Below are 21761 nucleotides of genomic sequence, written 5' to 3'. Positions count from 1 at the left end.
CAGAAAATATGCAACCCTTTATTCTCGTCCTGCAGCCAGGGCCATGGAGCAAGGTTTGAAGTCAGAGGACGGGTTCCTGAACAGATGGGACACTCCTTCTTTCATATTTTTTCAATGAATTTAACTGAAAGTAAAAGGAACAAGTAGCAACTATTTTTTTTAATATATAGAAAAAAAAAAGCAGTAGAAGATTATGAGACCAAACAAGGACAAAAGGGGGGAGGAACAGGGAGCAGTTCATGCCCTTGGAGGGAAATGCCTTTATCTTCTCTCCCTTTAGATATACGAACAGCACAGAATCGGGTTATCCAGTAGTTGCACCTACAACTAGCGCTTCTGAGTGCAACTCAGAACCCGAAGTACGTGTGGTTAGAAACTCTATCCGAGGCAGATTAATTACAGTAAGGCAGCAAATTACTATCTTCACTAGGAAAAGCTTTAATTAGCCAAACTCAAACACCACAAAGATTTAGTATTGAAAGTATATGACTAACAGCATTTATTTTCTCCCTCTCATGTTAAAGAGCTTGAGAGGGATCGAGTTCACCAAACATCATCACTTGAGGAAGACATACTTCTACCAATCCACTTAGAACATTCACGGTAACTTCTGAAATGCTTTTTCATTGAGTTAGGAAAGTGTTCTGGTAAGAACGCTTACAGGAAAAGGGCGGATTCTGATTTAGAACCAAACCCACACAGAACTGGGATCTGCAGCGCAAGAGGTTTTTTAGTTTAAAAACATCAGAGGAAATCCCGGTTTTCCTATTACTGAGCTCCACTTCAAATGCAGACACAATTCTGGCCTTAGCATAGGTTGACTCCTTTCAGGGAGTACCAAAATCTTCCAAAACAATCCAATTTGAATAAATAACAACTGTTGCTGGAATGTCTGTAGCATTCAGGCAGATGTAAGCACTCTGGAAAGCACAGTGAGCATTTATAATTTACCAGCTGAAGTGCAGTTCCACACACTGAAAAAGCAACCCCAACCGAACAGACTGAGCTGAATAAATGCATCAGTTATTAATTACGACCCATTTCTGGAAGGGAATTTAATCAATATCTCACAGTCTTCATTCCAGCACTGGAACTCAGAGCCTATACAAAAAAAAACTACAAAGAAACTACAGAAAGCCTGAGAAATGCAGCATTGCCAGAGCAAAGCAGCAAGCTGAACACAGCAAACAAGCAGAGCATACTGCAGCTCACTACAGCTTTTGATTTTCCGTACATATCCACGTGACACATGAGGAGGAGAGAATATTTCCAAGTAAGAGCCATAAGAATATTTGAACTAATTACAACTTCTTTTGAAGTTAGAAAGGTTGAATGAAGAAGGATGAAGGGAAATGCTTCAGTGTTTACATCATATTGGTGTTGTTCTTTTTTTTATAAAAGCAAATGTTGCCAATATTACTGCAAGTTATTCATGGTGGAAGAAAAGTACACACGGTTCAATTTTTGTTCCCTTTCACAGGCACATTTCTACATATTTTCCTCTTACATAATTTTGTACGTCAGGGGGCAGTGAAAGGCTCCAGAGCAATGCCAGCAGGTGTCTGACGTACTTCCGTGCTTCGTAAGTACAACTGCAGCTCCAAGTCTGAGAGTTTTCAAGAGCTCTTGCTTTGTCTATATAGTGCAAATATAAGTACCCACGTCCAAACAGCCAGGGAGAGGGGGAAGTCAGACAGAGTGGATCTTGACACGAGTTTGGAGTCACTGTTTAAATATACACATTCCAAAAGGGCTGCTCTGAAAGTAATGCCTCCTATTTTATGATGTTGGCCCACGATGTCTGAGGCAGATGTTGGTGGGAGGGCAGTAGAGGCTGAACCTTCCCACCAATATCCCGTTACATTTTGTTGCCATGTGACAGATGACAGCAGAGGGGCAGTCTGACAGTGTGGTATCTGACATGGAAGCGTGGATGAAGCAAAGGGATGGAACTGAATTCCTCCATATGGAACAAATGGCACCTACTGCCATTCATCAACACTTGCAGAACGTTTATGGGGACCAAACAGTGGGTGTGAGCAGAGTGAGGGGTGGGCGGTGCGTTGCAGCAGTGGTGACAGTGAGGCACCTCCGCTAGTGCAGACTTTGATGAGCACGACATGCAGGTGTTTGTTCATTGCTGGCAAAGGTGCATAGCTAATGGTGGTGGCTATGTTGGAAAATAGCGTTTTGTAGCTGAGAATTTGTTCTATCAAGTGGTGTTTTTTTGCTGTTTGTATCTCTGGTAGTTTTCATGGAAATAAATAGGATGCATTACTTTCAGAGCAACATACGTATTTGAAATAGCAAAAACACACATAGTGTTAGGAAATTTTGCTTCTCTTTCTGCTGCCTGGGAGAAGAGACAAGTAGCGAATGCAATGATTTACCCAGTAACTAAGCAAAGATCACATTTATTTTTAGCATCAAGCAAAAAAATGGTTATTGTTTTTGTGCCTCAAAACATGTATACACTTAACATCAATCCAAAATATTAAGATCAGTCAGTAAGTGTCAGCTGTCAGACATCTATTGGCAGAACTTCCAGCATCACTGTAGCGGAAGCCAGACCAGCTGAGCTTACCCTGCATATCCTAGTTATCTAACAGACTGGTGTGAAACTGTCTCTCCTAATCTTTACAGGACAGCAAGCAAATATTTAATGAAAGGATAAGACCTGTTTGTGTGCCCCAAAGGCAGAGAATATAAAAGGTTGAGACATGATTTCACAACTGAGCACTGTCCACTGAGCACACACTGAATTAGGAAAGTATTTCCTCCAGGCCCACCTCCTTCCTTCTGCCTCATTAAGTTCTACCCAGAACGTGCACTGTAAATACCTTAGGCTCATTCACTCCAACGCTTCCTCCCTTACACTCATGCACTCAGCCTGTACTGGCCATGCTGCAATCTGATCGCAAGTCTCCAGCATACGTGGCTCTGAGTCAGTCCACTTTATATACTACTGTATTGTGTATGCCAGCACTCAGTTTAACTGAAGTTAAAGCGATTTATTTATTTGTTTATTTATTCTGTGGTAAAAGGAATGGAAAGGCAACCTTTTGTTTCGCTGGTATTCTTGCCAAAGGGAGTGAATGCTGTATGGCTTGCTGGCCTGAACAATTGGTATTTCAGAAGAGGATGGAAAACAATAAACACTCAAAAAATACTGATATTCCCTCAAACTCCTCTAACATCTACAAAATATACTCTGTCTGAAGGGTACAAAAATTAAAAATAAAAAAAAAAAGCACACACTCTATACTCCTAAAGAAGTATTTCAGCCTGATTTAAACATCCAGATGCACACCCCAAACTCATGAGGCATGATGGCAAATGTCACTCATGCTCCTGTGTTTCAGCAGCAGAGCCATGCAATGGTAGCATTTCACCCAACTTCTGAGAATGAGCACACAGAAGGGCAAGCGGTATGACCGGGGACAAACTTCAGAGGATGTGTGGCAATGGAAGTTCTCCAAAAGCTATATAAACAACCGATTAGAAATTGCACCTGCGTGATGTAATGAGATCAGTTTGAGACCCACAGATATAAAGGGCTATTTTCCACATTGTCTGTAAGCTTCTTGCCAGAACCCTCAGGCAGAAACACAAACACTGCCCTTGAGAAATTCTATAGCCCTTCTCAAGTAATCTATTACCTATTATTTAAACCAGTTTCATAAATTACAGAAGTAAAAAGTTTTATTGCTTGCTTCACCTAATGAAAGTCACGTCTCCTTTGAGTACAGTCAAGTCAAACTTTTGGAAAACGTTCTCTTTTTTAGGAGATCAACTGCTTTCTTCAGCCTTGTTGTATTGCCCAGCACTGCTGATGAGGCAAACAAAAAGAATACTGAAAACCCATACTGTTCTGTATAGGTCTGCATCACAGGCTGTTTCTGCAGTTGTGCAAAATATGGAACTACAAGGAAACATTAAATTCTAAATCTTATAACCAGTGCTTGTTTAGAACTCGCATGTTTAATGGTGATTATTACTTGAAAATGTGATTGAAGATGCTGACCGCAGGCCAAAGAAAGATGCTTGGGCTGGAAAAGGGAGAAGTAAAACAGGGCAAAAACAAACACAAGTGAAACTCCACGCTGCACTTGATGACATTCCCACTGTTTTGTATGGAATATGGGTATCAGAAAACTGGCACACTGCTAAGTCAAGCTGTTTCACTTGGCACCAAAAGGGACCCACACTCCCACCGGTGACTTCCTTCAGGTAGCTCCTGGAACTATGCTGCCAGGTGCCCTCCCTCAGCAGTGAAGGGCCAGTCTGATTTTGCTTTTGTCTCCCAGTGGGAACACCCATAACAAAGTGAGAATTCACTCAAACCTGTTTTGTTGTTTTTTTTTTTTTTGGTTTTTTTTTTAAATAAGGAAAAGTTAAGGCCTCAATTTTGCTGTATTTTCAGGACAAATTGCAAGAAATACATGGCGTTTTACAGTCTTCCAAGCCAGATGTGTGGTGGGGTGGGGTGTTACTGTGTGGTGGGCTGTTACTGCAGAAACACAAGTTACATTTGTACTTTCTAACTACTATCTTGCTTCCGACAGAAAAATCATTACTGATATTGCTACTGCTACATAGATTAAATATTAATGCTTGTTTCGTGGCGCCATGTTTGGTATGTTGGCTAACACCTGTGCAGCACCACCTGTAAGGAATTGTATGTAGTCCTGTGACAACGCACTAGAAATATATCAAGTAAAGCAGCATTTACCAATACAAAATACAGTAGGAGTATAAATCTATTACTGTGTAAGAACAGAAGTTAGGAGAAAGTGAATATTGAATCATTCTTCTTTTTTAAATAGGATTCAGCTGATCCACTCGCTTGACAAAAGCTTAGTAATGTGAACAGAGGCAAGCTGGTTGTTGACAGCTACTTCCTACATTTATACATTTCCTGAAATGGATCAGCATTGCTCTGTAATAACCTTTTTGTGAATGAAGCAACTCAAACGTTAAAATGCCAAAGTGCATGAACTCAAGTCCAGTCTGGCAGCCAAACCTACAGCGTAAGGACAGATCATAATCCCATCTTCAATGCTCTAGTAAAGGATTCCAGGGAAATTAACCTCCTGCACTCCACTGAAACCCATTGCACAACAACACACTACAACAGCTTCTCCTTTTCACTGTAGTTACCCTGGCAGATTATATTCTTCTTTTTGAATGTCTCACCAACAGCAACTGCTGTGCAATTTAGGACAGAGGTTCTAAACGTCATTCTGTATTACTTCAGGAAATCAGTTTATTTCGTTTATTTGCAATTTGTTTATTTGCAATTGGTTTATTTGCAATTTGGAGAAACTCTCTCCGTGCAGATGTTCTGACACACAGATGACTGGGAGTGCACATTTAAGAAAAGTGTCCCCACCCATGGCCTTTTGAGATGGAAACCCCTGAGGTTTCAAGCATGAGCCATCTCTATTTTGCATTTCATTCTCATTGTGCAACTAGTTAAGCTTCTAATGAAAATAGTCTGAGAGTCAGTGATTGAAAGTTAAGAGCCTTGGGAACAACTGTGTTGTAATGTTCTGCACAAGCACAGTATTTCTCAGTGAAAAATCAGTGATGTCCTCTGTCTATTTCAGGAAATGAATTTTACTGTGGTCTTAATTTTAGCAAAATTTTAGCATAGTCTATTGTTTGGTGCATGGTGAACCCATCCTATCACTGCCTAGTCAGACATACCTAGATTCATATTTACATGTCTTTCGTCTCTAGATCCGCAGCTGGAATTCACAGAGAAAGATTTAGCTAAGACAGAGCTTCACAATGGAACCTTTGAGTCATTTTATTCTCAATGTTCTGTTACTGAATTTGCTTTCTGCTACTTCCATGCTGTGCTTTGTGACAGACAGATCTTTAGGGTACATTTCTTTTAATAATGTTATTTGCAACTCAAGAATTTATTTTTACATATGGAAGATCTGAGAGTGTAGTCTGGAGATGAGCTGTGCATAGACAATAAATGGAACGTATACCAATTTAGTCAGAGAAGTTGTGGGTTTTACACGTCAGCAAGGGCTATAACATCGGTGGTGGCATTTTCTACCAAGTGAGGCAGCCTTACTGACTAACTGTATTGTAACAGTTGCTTGATGACCAAACACCCTTCAGTATATTTTATCTTATAAAGTAATATGCAGATTCAAGTTCTTAGATTTAATGGCTTTGAACACTGCTTTGCTCAGTTGCTGTGAAACCACCATAAGAACAACAGCAACAACAAAAGAAACAGAAGTGCTCCAAACACAAGAGTTTATACCAAGACAGGAGATTAAGGTAGAAACTGGCACAGTTCTTAGAGAAAGGAAGTGTAACAATAAAAATTAAATAGGAAAAAAGACCCTGACAGTTTTAAACTGTGAGGGGTTTTGGTGTTAATGGTATTTTGCTTGATTTTATTAAAAACTTGGTCACACACACACACAGGTCACCTTTTAAAAGGCATAACATCTTACAGACATCAGCATGCCTGTTCAACATGTACAATTTCAGAGGCGGACAGCTTTGGATGTTCTTAGTCCAAAATATCCAAGTAGCTTTTGTGATTCAGCAGAGGACATACTTACAGGACTGGGTCAAGCACCACGTGCTCAAAGCAGAGACAGAACAGAGCATGCCAGCTCTGCAAGGGAGGTGCGTAGCCATAGGATCACACCATTTACCTATACTTGTACATTCTATCCCTCAGCATAACTTGTTAGTCTGGGACAGCCACGTGGTAATACAGCTCCGTAGCTTCTTGAAAGACTTTGTTCAAGCCCTGCTGGCTCAGTCGATGTAGAAAGGGTCTGAGTCGCTATTTGCAATAGACCACAAATCTAAAACTCAGCTGGCTTGATGGTATGACTTGACATTTAGGTTACTTTAAAAATGAATCAAGCAGGAATAACAGTAGCAACTGTAAAAGTAAGAAACTATTTGTGCAGCCCTAAGCTAAAGGGACAGTAATGCAGTCTTAGGCTTAATTTCTGAAGAAGCAAGAGGAGGAAACTGGCACTACTGACAATTCTTTCTGCTTATTTTTAGGAATGTTTTTGTTCTGGAAAAGGGAGAGAAAAATCCTTAATATGGCACTGTGTATCACAGGAGCAATTTACTGCTAGCAACAGAGTTTTATTTGCTAACAAATGCAGAAATACTCAAAAAGAAATACACTGTTAGAATTTTTTCCATGAAAAATAGTCTCTGCTCTGAGTTTCTCAGGACTTGGACAAAGCTCAGCGTTTTGGGATTTTGGTTAGTGAAGTGCCCATTGCCCTGTTACCATCAGCCTGGTGCACAAAAAAACAACCTGGTCTTTACCTTTAATGCAACTGCAGTTCAAATGTTTCTAGGAGAGCAGGCAGATAAATTCATGAAAATCTGGAAAAGGAAAGTATTAAACAGTGAAAATTCTGGGCATCTCTGAGGTTACAGACGTATCTAAACAGACCATTTAAGCCAAGATTTTTTCTGGGTTGGTAATGTGAGCTTTGTCAGCTGTTTGTTGGCACTCTCGTTTATACAATTGAAAAATAGTACCTGCTATTTGAAAACATGGAACAGGCTGATCTTGTACTTCACATCACAGGATACCGCTGAGAACTCATTATGATACCATTCTGAAGTGCTGCATTTTCACCTAAGTTATACGTACTAAGCTATACGTATATACGTATACACCTTCAGATATTTGAAGCGTGTAGCTTGCTGCCAAACCCTGGGCCTGACAAAAAGCTTCAAAATTTACTCTTGATTGAAACCAGTATTGTGACATGACACTGCCTTTAATAGCCCCAGCATTAAAGTTTTGGTAGCCCAGGATTCGAATTTACCTTTCATGAGCTTATTAAAGGTAAATCTGAATAATACTATCCATGTTACTGGAATATTTATCAGCTTTTTAGCTGAAAGTAAATTTATAAACTAGGAGATAATATGTAACAAACCTATTAAACTGTTTTATCTGCCTGAGGAACAGTCTCACAGAAGAATTCACTCAGAGAAGCAGCCAACAGAGCCCTTATCCACTCTGGGCTTTCAGAGAATAAAATCACACCCCCTCCCAGGCACCCTTTATATCTGGGCACAGATCCCAGTTCAGAGATGTAGCAAAACAAATGTTAAACCAGTTAAGAGTGCTCCTAAAATATAAAGTAGCACAGCACGCACACAGGCTGTGTCGGTATCTCATTTCCACGCATACGTTCCAGAAGTTATGGTCCGTGTTAAATGAGGATTGATCTCCAAACAATAGGATATATTTTTTAAAGTGAATGTAGGCTATACCTGAGTAACTGCTGTATTTTTTACAGTGACAAATGGGGGAGGCAGACTGAAATTGCTGACCATCTGATTGTCTTTTTTATTACTTGGTGTGATCTGAAAATAATTTTGCATTTGTTTCTGTGTATCAGATAACCTTCTGTGTATGTGGTCATAATTCATCAAAGCACCTTTGAGCATTCACATAAGATGACCAGCTGCTTCCTAGAACAAGTTTGTAATCTTCATTTGTGTTAGACTAAAATTCCCAGGCTGTTCAGTACGTTGGGTTTTTTCCTGCTCAGTTTTATGAAACTATCAATTACTGTTATTTGAAGGCTCATAAGAAAAACGTGCTCTAAAGACCAAGCTTCAGTGAAATACTGAGGGCTGGATGCTCTTCATGGTGTTCTAAGGCATAATCTCATTCCTACCCATTCCAACTCCCACTTTCTCACCGTGCTATTATTACAAACAGCAACCTTAGCCTCACCAACCCCTCGTTCCCCACAAGATACACTTCATAACCAAAGTGCTTCTGACCAAGTTGTTTAAACACAGTGGAGCTCATAAAAATGCAAAACTATTTGCATGCTGATGGAATAAACAAATAATCCATTTCCATCATGAAAATTAAACACATACCTAGCTAACAGTGGTACAAAAACACAACTATCCTACATGCAAGTAGGGAACTACACTGTGCAAGCACACAGCAGGAATCAGTTGTGCATGCAGGTGTCTTTATGTATGTCTTAATGTACCAAACGACAAACCATTGAGCTACAAGGGACAGACAAACTGCTCCCTCCTCATTTCCTGCTTCTATGTCTGGTACAAAGACCACAGGCACCACAAGACAGACTCTCTTGCTTTTTCCTTTCTACTCCCCCCCACATTGTTACATTGCTTGGCTGCAGATTTGCCTTAGCTCTCTTAATGTTAACATTCAAAGCTGTGGAAAATATTGTAAAGCTACACTTAACCTATGTAATGTTGTGATTCTTTGAGTATGTTTAGTTTTCAGAATGTAAAAAGCGTCATGCTAAGAGCAGAACAGGGATCAGAGTATCTAAATATCATAAAGCCAATTTTGATATACACACAGTTGAGGCAAATTACAAAACTGGATTCACAAAAATAGGACTTAAGCATAATGGAGAGATTCCAACAGAGAAGTGAAAACAGGGCTCTGAACTGCTGGTTCTCTGTCAGTCTTCACGTTTGGGTTCATGGCAGTTAGCTCAACCCAAATCCACTGCCATCTCACTGGGACTGTTCCCTTGGGCAGCACGTCTAGCAGCCAGGCACTTATGTGTGACTCTGAAGTCAGGTCAGTTACACGAAGCAGCTCCTCATGCAGTCAGACGTGAGTGCAAAGGAGGAAGCAGCAACCTCGGTTTAGTTCACATGACACAGGATTACTTGCACGTTTACATTGTAGCTTTGTAAGCAAGTTAAACAAGCATAGAGCAGCTACTGCTGAAACAAGCAGCTCTCACCCACTTTTTCTGTCCCTTTCTGTCTGCCCCTCGCAGCAGGATGCAGGAGTGCTAGCTGCAGCTCTTGCAGGCTTACCGTGTTCATGGAAGCACTGTTAGAGAAAAGCATGCAGGTGCTGCAGTGTGATAACCAACCTACTTTAACCTTTACTATAAAAGCAACCCTTACTTCCCCCGCCTCTCCCCCACTACCAATACAAAAGCCACCAAAAAAAAAGCAGCAATAAAACCCTCAGCAACCATTTGCAAGCACAGAAATGCCTTATTAAAAATTATTACAGATTATTTTAATATACCACAAAAAAATTTAATATGCTCAATTTGTTATTTATTGAAGGTCAGTAGTTAGCAGTCTTCCTAATCCAGTGTGGTTGTATGGTACAGAATTAGCAGTTGACTACTACAGGGGAGGTTTAGGTTGAATATTAGGAAGAAGTTTTTCCACACAGAGGGCGGTGACGCACTGAACAGGTTGCCCAAGGAGGCTGTGGATGCCCCATCCCTGCAGGCATTCAAGGCCAGGCTGGATGTGGCTCCGGGCAGCCTGGTCTGGTGGTTGGAGACCCTACACATAGCAGGGGGGTTGAAACTCGATGATCATTGTGGTCCTTTTCAACCAAAGCCATTCTATGATTCTATGACTACTGAGTTGAGAGTTTAAGCTACTGATAGAATGCCCTCATTCATAAGTTTTTGTGTTTTTGCTATGAACCAACATTCAGTGTGCAGTGATATGCAGTTTCCAGCTCTTCCAACTTACCTAGTGTATCTGAAGCAGTGACATTTCACATACTGCTCAACTCTTCTAGCTTCCTAGATAAAATGCTTGTTGCAAGTAGAATACATAGTGAGTCATTTGTGACTTACTTCAGGTGAACTGAAAATAACAGTATCTTAAAAAACCAACAAAACAGCATATGGAACTGCTGGGGAGGAGACAAGAAAGCGCCTGGCAGTTGGCTTGGGCAATGTGAAGTGTTTTGGTGGATCTGAGCACCTACATCAAAATGCACTGTTTTTTTTTCAGCAAGACACTTGCACCCTCTTATCAGCAAGTATCACAACTCCAGCTCCTCATAACCCTACCAGCTGAATGGTACACTGATGGCAGCACTCACCCAGATTTGGAAAGACTCCTTCAGATATACGTACCACCTGCCATACAGATGTATAGAACTGTGAACTGCAGCAGTGTTCAGAGTTAGACCTAATGTTCTGTAGTACCTGCTCAAGTAGATCTCTGGCCTAACCTGACAGACAGTGAGCGCTCTGTGTTTCACTGAGCTGAGTGCAGAGCATTACGAGATGAATACTCCTTGTTTACAACCCAGTGTTTACACACAGCTTTCTTAGTACATTTCCTGGTTCAAGTAGTACGGTGGCTCCTAGCATGCAGAAACACAATACCATTCAGAAAATAGTAACCTATTTCGGATATCAAGTTAGACTTGTGGCCAGATAAGTAATGACTACAGAAACACAAAAATAAATGATCATCTATTTTTGGAAAGTTCATATTTTAGCAAATACTGTCTTATACAAGGCTTGCTATTGACCCAGGTAAGCTGGATGTGAAATGAACAAGTTGTTCTGTTTTCAAAACCACTGTGCACCTTTAGGTTTCACTTTAAAAGATCAGCAACAGATCGATTTTAGTCTCAAGTTCATCATGTTATGCTGAACCAAGCAGCATAAGTCATATACTCCATAAAGATAATATAAGAAAACATCTAGGACAGGAATCAACAGGCGTGCCCAGTTGATGCCGTGGCCTGATATGGGTCTGAGCAGGCACGCAATCCCGTGCAGAACAGGGACACTCCAGGGCCCACAGCGCGCTGCACACATCCAGGAGGTTTGGGGCTCCACAGCAAGAAAACAACAAGCTGGAATATAATCACAGGAAAAGCTACTGGATGTATCAATATTCTCTTTCTATCTGTAAAAACGTTTGTGTTAATGAGGTGTAATGATGGTAAGAAAAATGTGCTTGCCCAAGCAGGCTTCTAGAGAAAACCAAACACAGGTGTCAGTGTTGCTCTTCTTGCAATACATAAAGATTTTCTGACAGCCACAAAAGAAGTGCCTTAGGGCATACGTGTGCACTGCAGAAACCATTTATTTGTTTTCTGCAGTTCCTCCTACATTCTTTTCCAAGAGACTGAATTGGGAAATAGAAAAGAAAGCAGCTTATTACAACAACCAGCACTGAACAAAGAAATTCTCTTTGTGAAATTGCATACTTAATTTCATACTTGCAATTTATTCAGATCTTCTCTGTGCTAATATTCTTCCACTTCCATGAGCGGAATCTGTGCAAACAAGGCCTTTAGGAAGGCTTAAGGGGCAGTCACCAGGCATAGCAGTCATTCAATTACTTGATGTGCTGCTCTCCCTTTGTGACAGAGGAGCCGAGTAGAAGGTGTATAATGGGATACAGCCCTGCTGTCAAGTGCAGCAAAGAGCCTGCAAATGAAGAAGTGCCACAGGGATATCACTGAGAAATCACTTGTTCCCCAGGATGCTCTGTTCCTTCTGTTAAGAAAGTAAATAATTAGCTCAACAGAAAAAATAGCATTAAAGGAGTGATTAACAGGATCTGTAGCTTCTTTGGCTCCTCTTCACATAGGCTGCTATGCCTAAGATTATCTATCCCCAGCACTGGAAGCAGTTCAGAAGAATCTTATTATACTGAAGTATCTTGTTATTCTAAGAATTCAAGTACCTGTTTCAGATTCTGGCGTGCCATTCATTCTCCATCAGGATCCTCAAGAAGAGGAACATACGCCTAGGGCTACTCCATATAGACCTGTACAACCAGCACGAGAGCGGCGTACCCTGCCACACACACAGAGTTTGCTATTAACAGCTTAACTCAGCTATCAGGTGTGAGGAGCATTGCATTGGTGAAAAACTGTTCTCATGGACATGACAGTGTTTCTGAGATCGAATTGAAGAACTTCATAGTCTCCCTCGGAGAAATGCTGCTCACTGGCCAATCATTTCTCCAGCTTAACTAGGGAGGGTGATCGACTTCCAACCAGCTTTCCAAAAGTGACTGGAAGGTCTTGAATTCTTCTTAAAAAGCAGAACTGAATAATGGTTAATTGCCTAACATAATTACAATGCTAGTTATTATCAAGTACAAACTATATTGCAGTTGCTAATGGAGTTTTATTCTGTCCCACAGGCTTTGTGAAGATGGCAGTAGTTGCAGGCACAGCCCCCAGCTACAGGACTGCATGCTGCTGTACTAACCTGCCTCACTGCTCACATGTGGTGTGCTTATGGACTGCCAGGGAAGAACATACAGGTAGGAATCCTATTTAAAGAGACTACTATTACTCTAATTACTTTTCTAAAGCTGCACAACAAAGCACAGAAAATCAGTTTTACAAAGCAGACATCCAACTCCAGTAAGTACAGTTGAAACTGAATAGTTACACACACAGAACAGCACTCAGTTGTTAAGTTGCAGTTCAGAATACGTCAGATCTTATAACGTACACATTAAGTGGTTTAAAAAGAGAAAAGAAAAACACTGTTTCATGCTATGCAAGTCTACTCTTGTGTCTCCTAGAATCAAAGTCACATATATTGAGAAGGGTGACTTAAATTTAGAATGCTGAACAGTTAGGTAAGGCACCTGGCTAAGTGGAACAAGGACAGAGAATGCTGCACTAATACTGTTTTCACTTGGAAATGGGTTGCACAGTATCAGAAAATATCTGTTAACAATAAATCACACCTGTGGTACATATTGAAGAAGAAATTGTGTAAAATATAACCATGAGCTGGACATTAACAACTTATTTTTTTAATGCGTTGTCCATGCTTCTACTGGAAGCAAAACACAATGACTAAGTCTGAAAATGTCATTAGCAGCTACTTGTTATAAATGTGAATACATGTTGAAGAAGTCTTCTGAACACAGGCATTTTTGTGAAGTGCATTATTCACTTGCTATCTTATTTCCTACAATAAGCAGCGTTAAAAAAGAACATCAGAATGATTACAATATTAATTTGGAAGTCTTTCATTAGTAAAGGTGTTAAGAGTACAAACATTGGAATGAAATGTGCTATTTTAAGCTTGCCATTGTCATGTCAACTTGTTTCTAATTTCACAGGCTAGATTATTTTTTCCATTGATATATACATTAATAATTTAACTGCAGTACTGTGTCTATGCTAAAAAGCATTCCGGATCAGCAGTGAATGGAAATAAGGGTATTTTCCTCACACACTGACAAAATCAATGAGCAAAATCCACGAGACAAAGTAGAGCATCACACGCAGTACAACAGGTGCACACGCAGGTATTGTGCTCTGGTTTTTAATACTTAACAGCTGGTTTTGACAGGCCAATGAATTTATAATAAGAAATAAAGAAATGTAAACCTACTGCCTAACAGACAAATTACAAGTGTGCTTTTAGCAAAAGCTGCTCAACTGATGAAACAGTAACATACTGAACAGTAACATAGTGAAGGGAATCAATAATCAGACTTCTTTCGATACAGTGAAAGACATGGTAGCTCACTAGTGCCCCCCACACACCTCCTGTGGTGGTATTTAGGTGTTAAGAGTCTCAAATATGAAGGGTTTGGGCTCGGACACTCTGAAGTCTGTAATCATTGGTGGATCACTGTACCACTGCCATGGAGATGAAGATATCCCCTTGGAAGCCCAGCGATCTCCCAGCTGCACAACATCCAATGATTTGATATTAATTGCACTAAGATCTATCGTCAGTACCAGGATGGATTCCTTGCAAAACACTTTACTGAGACAAAAAGTACTTCTTGATTTCAACATAAAGTCTAAGTCCTCAGCTCTATCTGAAGCAAAGAGGGAAGCAGTTTATGTCCTTCACCTTACAGAGCTAATAATCGACAAGCAAAGCAAATGTAACACATGCTAACTTTGTGATGCCACAGCAACATTAGCTCCACTCTCACTCCCATCATAAGCAACTCACACACACAGACTTTAAAAATAATCCATTAAATAAATCGACATTCAGGCAACATGTTGGCTACATGAAAGCATTTCCCCCCTTAACCCCATACTCACAACCACATTTCCTTACACAGCTCCTCTATTTCCAAAGAATGACTGTGCAATCTGGTTTCCATGCTTAAAAATGGCTCATTGTCCCTCAGAGGTTTCTACCATAATTAGTGTCACCTTACCATGTAAAATAACACCCTGGCAAACCGTACCAACGCAACTCTTTCACGCATTCCTCACCAAATTTAACCTTTGCAGGAGTTCAGGTTCAAGCCAGCACCAACTTCAGTTTTGGCTCCAGAGCTGCTAAGAGCTACGGCAGCAAATGTCCAAAGCAGCACAGCAGCCTGCAGAATGGGAGGGTTTCCTATCTAGGGCAATAAGAGCAGCACAAGGAATCACCACCCCCACCCATTCCTAACCTCTGCATCACGCCCATGGTCAGGTAAATCATGTTATGCTCATCGGGCATATGACTAAAGCCATATCTCGCAATCAATATTGCAATAAAGTATTAGGTAGAAACTGATAGCTCTAAGAAGTGAAAGAACATCTGCTGTAGTTTATTTAGGTTCTGTCCATTACTTTTGTTGATCTTGCTGAGCAGGTCAATGCAGATCACATTAAGTATCTGTTGTGAAAAAGAAAACTGAAACCACATCTCCCAAACAATCCTGGCAGCCAGTCAGCCTTCCTCTTTACAATGCGAGCCTTATTCTGTAAGTGCCTTTCACTTTGGCTTCACATAAAACCTGTGAAAGCTCCTTGCAGCTCCAGCATGTCCTGACTGTCTGAGAGCCACCTGGGAGAGTCAGCCCCCAGGATGCAGACAGCAACCTATGAGAAAGGGCCCCAGCTCCTCAGGCTTCATGCAGACCCCATGGCCCTGAGGAAGCCAAAGGGAGAAACCTGTCACGCCACTTCAAGAGCGTCACTTTCAGTGTGACACAAGTTAGCCTGTGAGCAAGCGGCCACAGAAGTAATTAGTGCTGTGCTCAGCTTTCGTTTTTACATGCCTGCCTACAGAGTTCAAGATTTTGAGGAAACATGCAGCTATTGCTGCCAGTGAGTTACGGACAACCCTCGCTTCCTTTTCCCCCCCTCAAATGGAAAAACAAGGAAAAACAATAACAAAGCATTAATAATTCCTGTCTGCAGTAAAGCACATTCTACCAGAAAAGGAGACATCCGCAGATGTCCCTGTTCAGGGGAGTTGGACCAGATGACCTTTAGAGGTCCCTTCCAACTCAAATGATGCTATGAAATGCTCCCTTTTAAATTTCCCCTTAGGACCTGCCCATTTCCCTGGGGCCTTCCAGAAGGAAAGGTGACAGAGTGGCTCTGTTGCAGGGAGGGGAGGTGCGAGGTGGCTGAAACAAAGAGAGCCTCAGCTGTCATTCCCTAGCTGCTGTAGGACACAGGGAAATTCAGTGGTGTGTCTTCCTTTAAAAGGGTGACCTCTGGACATCGTACCATCTAAGTAACAACCCAGTACATGAACAGATGGAACAAAATTGTAAGTTTAGGGAGACGAAAACTTCCTTTTCTCCTGAAGACATCCGTGTTCTGAAGCACAGTGACCGCACACTCACTGCATATTTCCCTTAATAATTAACTCCAACTCTTTTTAGCTTGAGCAACTTCTTATTAAAAACATTTTTCTTACCAACAAGCACTCACTGTTCATGCTGAGTGCAGTTTGGTCACAATAACTACACCTTTGTATTAATGATTAACTTCAATAGATTGCGTGTGTTTATTTGGCTTATACTACTGATTAAATATTTTGCCCGCGTATCAGCTTCATTTAAAGTAGTGCAGTATTGTGCATCTGTCAGGTGTGTATCCTGACATCACTCGGTATATATTTGTATCTAACGATCGGCCTCGGTTCCAGAGGTATACAAAAGGGCTGAAGCATAACCCTCTTGTTAGAAAGGGGGAGCACTGGTAACTTATTACCCCGAGAACCGATAAGTCGCTGATGAGTGTGGGGTCGGTCAGACAATGGGCAGCGCTGCCGTTTGCTCGCACAGAGCATTACTGATAACGGGAGGGAAGTTTCCATGAGATGCAAACCCGTCAGTGCCCAGCACACGTGAACCTCGGCACAGCATCACCCCGGCGCTGGGGGGAGGAAACCCGTTTCATCCGTTTTAACTTTAAATAACGGCACAGTTTCAATGAAGGGAAACCGTCATATACAAAGACCCGAAACTGGGGAACTCTTAATGATGGTTTTTGTTTGTGAGGAAATAGCAGCTCGGGGATCTGCTTGTTTAGGAATTCAGACTTTTCATACGTTAGCAGAGAGAAACAATCCAGGCTTGTAATTACTGCAGTTAGTGAGAGGTGACAGATCCCAGCATCTCAAGTGCAGAACCAAAACTATTATGGAATCATATGTTTCTAATAACTCCTTGCAGCTTTATTTGCTGATTTCTGCACTGGGGATTGGCAGGGCTATAAATACAAGTTTGTCTTTAATATTAATTGACAAAGCATACCGCGCTTGCATTTTTTATGCTATAACAGTCCAAAAGGAAAAAGAAAAAGAAAAATAGAAGGTATAACAAGATAATATCTTTAACCTGATGATCACCGTTTGCTCTTCACTCAATTCCTAACGCACACCAGACTTCTCCCTAAGGGTTACGGAGCAAACCCACGGGGCAGGCAGAGGATTTCAGGCTGCTACGGGCAGGGCTCAGCCCCGAGCAGTGTGAGAACAGAAACCCGCAGCCGCCTTCTCGCTGTCCTGTAGCAGATGCTCCTATGCCATGGAACAGAACACGCGCCGTGCGCGGCCACGAATCACGTTTGCCGGGGCTGTTGCGCGTGCTACATCAGCATCAGACCACATCCTGAGCCGGCCCCTTTTCTGCACCGACAGGGAGGGGGGGCGAGGGAGGAGATAACGTTGCCGGCGGCCTCGGGCAGGCCAGCAGCTCCGGCCCTTCCAAGAAAGCCCCGCAGGGAAGGCAGGGACACCGCGCTGCGAAGGGCTGCCGCCCCGCGCTTCTCCCCGCAGCTGCCGCCGCGCCCTGACCGCGCGTAACCCCCGTTTCCCCTCAGCTGACCCGCCCGCCCCCGCCCAGGCGGGCAGGGCTGCGGTCCCACCCCCGGCGAGGGGCAGCGCCGGCCCCGAGCCCCGTGCCTCGGCGCCCAGCCGCACAGCCCGTGATGTCAGCCCGCAGCCCCGCGCGTCTCACCTCGTCCCCCCGGACAGCGGGCAGGGAGCGGCCCGACCTCGGCCCCGCCGGCCGTTATGCTGCGCCGCGTGCGCTCACCTCAGCTCAGCTCAGCTCAGCTCGGCCCGCCCGGCTTCGGCCCCGCGCTGCTAGCGGGGAGCGCGGCTCGGCCGGCTGCTAAAATGGCTGAGAGCGGGAGGGAGGGGAGAAGGCTCGGTGAGGGGAAGCGGGAGGAGGAGGAGGAGCGAGCCCCCGCGCCGCCGTGCAGCCCTCCTCCTTGCTGACGCGCCGCCCGGAGGAAGGGGGGGGCGCGGGTCGGGGCCCCCGCTTCTGTGTGGCCGGGGCGGAGCGCGGGCCGCCGGCAGGGCCGGGTGCTCGAGACCTTCACCCCGCCGAAATGTGGGGCTTGGATACCGCCGGGCTGAGCCGAGGGCCCTGCGGGCACTCTCTCAGTGCGAGAAAAGGGTTTCACCCGCAGCTCTGACGGAGCGACTGGGATTACTCAGAGCGCAGTTCACCAAGCCGGAGGCCACAGATATCCCCGTGATTCACGCAAAAGTTTGCCAGGTGGCCGTGCGTGTCTGCGGCTTCCACACACAAAATAATGCTGTCAGGGAGACAGAGCCACATCTCAAGGTGTTAAGAAGGGAAAACATGTCACGCTCTCATCAGGAGTTCAGCACAGCCCTCCCTCACCCCATATGGAGTGGGACGGGATGTGTGAGGGATGGAATAGCTGGCAGTAGCTGCATTTGGTAACAAGTGCTTGTTCCTATAAAAGACAGCACCTGGCAGGAGCTAGCAGCTTCTGGCAGCAGCAGAATGTGCAGTGTGGGTGTTGCGTTTAGTGGTTCTTAGAGAAGCAAAGAGTGCATCACTTCCTTGCGTGGAGGCTGAGTGGAGTGACTGTGGGTTTACTTTGCCCGGGCCGCAGGATTTTTAGGGCAGCGCCTCATTGCTCTCACTTTGTTACAATTTGTTGCAAACCTCATTGTTTACTTTATTGTCGGGTCATCGCTAATGAAGGGTTGTGCAAGATGCCTCAGGGCAGATGTGCTTCCTGCAGACTAAATATTTTTTGATCTAACCTTTCCGTATTAAGGGAAGGTCAGGCAAACAAACTTACAGACTTGCTACAGAAATTCTTTTTTTCTTTTTGCCAACTAAAACAGATGCAACAGCCTGTTCTCCGATTCTTTTTCACAGTGTGTGAATGGCTAAGAGAACTATTATACCTCCTATAGGCTTAAGTTTTGAGTTAATGAAGGTAGGTAGGCAGCATTGCGGGCAAAGAAGCATGTTTGTCTGTACGTGCTGAGAGCCCCAGGATGGCTGTGCTAGCTCAGAACCAGGGCCACACTGTGCAGTTGCCGCTCTCAGCAGTGACCAGTAACCTCTCAGGAAGGAAATGAAGTCCGCAGCTCAGCCATTTGTAGCTAAAAGTAATATATCCTGGCCTTTGACAGACAAATGAGTGGAAGAAAAACCCAATTGCTTTCTTGATCTCTACAAGCTTCTGACACCCACAGCCTGGTGTAGTCCCACAGTTTAAGTTCAAGCTCTGTGAAAACCACCTCTGTATGTTTCAAGCCTTCTGCGTGGTATTTCATCATAGGATCATCACAAAATCGTTTGAGTTAACAGGCACCCTTAAAGGTCATCTAGTCTGACTACCCAGCAATGAACAGACATCTACAGCTTGATCAAGGTGCTAAGAGCCTTTCCACTTGATATTCCTTGACTTTTATGCTAGTTAACCGTTAATTATCATTCTCTCCGTACCCTTTCCATGCCACTCCTTGTTCTGCAGATGTGCGTCACTTTCCTTGCACTGCTGTACCATTGATCTCCCCTCTGGGCTGACAGGCCTTGTGCTCTCCAGGTGCAGAGCCATAGTGTTTGAAACAGATTAAATCCGGGGCTTCCATCCCTCCATGTCAGACTGCATGTTCTTGCTCCCACATCAATTTCAAGCACTCTGGGCTGTGCCTCCCTGCTGACTGCAGCTCTTTCTTCACACCCTGCCAAAAGGAGACCTCAGCAGGAGTGGGACCTCAGAAAGCTCATCTTGGCTCTGGGCGAGCCAGGCTTGTGTGCCACAGGGAGAAGGTCAGTGGGGATTCCTGGTATCCTCTCATACTGTCAAGCAGAGCACTGCTGAGTGACATTCAGGTTCAGTGACATCATCTCCCATGCTCAAGAAAACGTCCATCCCTTAAATGATTTCTAAGCTTCTGATCCTAGTACTCTCTCCCCCCTGCTCCTGCCTTTTTAACTTCCTCAGTGGTCCTGTTAAACAGGAGGTATGTCCTCCACATTCCTCTCCCTCTGACCTTTTCCTGTGCCTGAGGGGCCTGATGACAGTTTTATTAGGACTGGGCTAGCAGCTGTCCCTGAAGCAGGATGACAAAGAGCCCTTCCTACTCACAAAGATACACGCCTGCCTCTGTAGTGGGCTGTATATTTAGATAACCCAGCAGGGAACTGCTCTTTCTCGGAGGTAGTTGTGAGAAGGGATGGCATTCCGATGCAGCTGTGGGTCGGATTGTCATAAACAGTCAAAGCCCAGCACATTTTCCTTCTCTCTATCTTAATAAGTAGTTTTATCTCAATCCACAAGTTCTACACTTTTTTTCCCCAATTCTCTTCCTATCCCACTGGGAAAGAGGGAGTGAGAGAACAGCTGTGGTGCTCAGACACCTGCTGGGTCAAACCACAGCAAGGGACCTTGTATCAGGTAAAAATAGTTACAAGGAGCCTGATCTGTAGGATGATACAATCTAAGTGTCCAACCAAGAACTTGGGATTTTTATTTGCTTCAAAAGGGTAAACAACTAAGTCAAACTGATAATGGCAGCAAAGTTGGATTTACTGATGTAGCAGATACCCCTTTATCTGTCATAAGAAATAGTTACTTCAAACAAGTTCTTCAAAAACTTTCAAACATCCTCTGCTGTAAGGAAATCAGAAACAGATTTATTTGCCCTCTGTAAATAAACGATAAGCTAGGGTTGACCAGCAATACCCTGAGGATAAGCAGAATACTTCCAGAGCTTTCCAAAAAGGTAGCTGAGAGAAGCAAACCTGTTGTCAGGAAGCTTGCAGTCAGTAGAAAAGGGCTGAAACTACTCTGCAAATATTTTAGGAGTCTACAACCAAAAATAACAACTGCCTTTACATAACAGTATGTCACACTATCTTTAAAACCAAATCTAAATGAAAGGGCTCATTTTTTTTTTCCACCTCCTTGCAACTGCTTTGTCTCTTCCTGGTAGCTAAAAACCAGCAATGATTTGTGTGAAGTGTTAATCAGCATAGGAGAACTTCCCAGGCAGTGTCATTGCTCCGTACCACCTCTACTTTTCACATTTATCACCAAGGTCAAAAAGAAGCAAGAGAAAGTTATGCTGAGGAGAAACTAAAGCCAATCTAGAAGATCTCTGTTTTTCATCTACAACGAGATGAAACCTCTGACATAGTCAACAGTTTCTCACCTCATTCCTGTTTCAGCAAGAGAATTGCATAATGCTAGCTCTTTTAATCTAAGTAGGAAATCAATACTTGAAAGCTCGTGGGCAGTTTATTTATGCTAGGAGCAGTGACTGGTGAAATCAAGTGTTTTTTTTTTATGCAATCTTGTTTCTTCACAGAATGTACAGTCAGAATCAAAGCAAGAGAAATTTTGCACATGAACTTCCTTTGCATTTAGTAGCCAGTGCTACTAAGAAAATTGTCGCAGTTTTGTCTTAGGCCACTAAAGTTTTTCAATTGTGTTTCTGCTACTC

The 21761-nt window shown here is 43.1% G+C and overlaps 1 protein-coding gene and 1 non-coding gene across 38 annotated transcripts in view; both read right to left on the bottom strand.

Moving 5' to 3' along the window:
* The window catches only part of ACSL4 (acyl-CoA synthetase long chain family member 4), a 36319-nt gene extending 18149 nt beyond the window's left edge, over positions 1-18170 (bottom strand). For 3 of the 37 annotated variants that reach the window (XM_040700144.2, XM_040700145.2, XM_046940528.1), the window contains exons 1-2: positions 17998-18170; positions 7330-7389 (exon numbers count right to left, since the gene is read on the bottom strand). The gene's annotated coding sequence lies outside the window, so the exon portion shown is untranslated. Of the gene's footprint in view, positions 1-7329; positions 7390-14848; positions 14895-14967; positions 15142-17376; positions 17831-17997 lie in introns of those variants that run through there. The other 34 variants (XM_046940512.1, XM_040700146.2, XM_046940526.1 and 31 more) reach the window with 12 other exon arrangements.
* MIR6614 (microRNA 6614) lies at positions 17505-17614 on the bottom strand. The gene has a single exon (NR_105482.1). It is a non-coding gene; the product is annotated as a microRNA 6614 (primary transcript).
* Positions 18171-21761: the final 3591 nt, after the last annotated feature.

The sequence above is a fragment of the Gallus gallus genome, chromosome 4, assembly GCF_016699485.2.
Source record: "Gallus gallus isolate bGalGal1 chromosome 4, bGalGal1.mat.broiler.GRCg7b, whole genome shotgun sequence".
Lineage (NCBI taxonomy): Eukaryota > Metazoa > Chordata > Aves > Galliformes > Phasianidae > Gallus > Gallus gallus.
The sequence above is the reverse complement of the archived record's forward strand: the minus strand, read 5'-3'. Positions and strand labels throughout refer to the sequence as shown.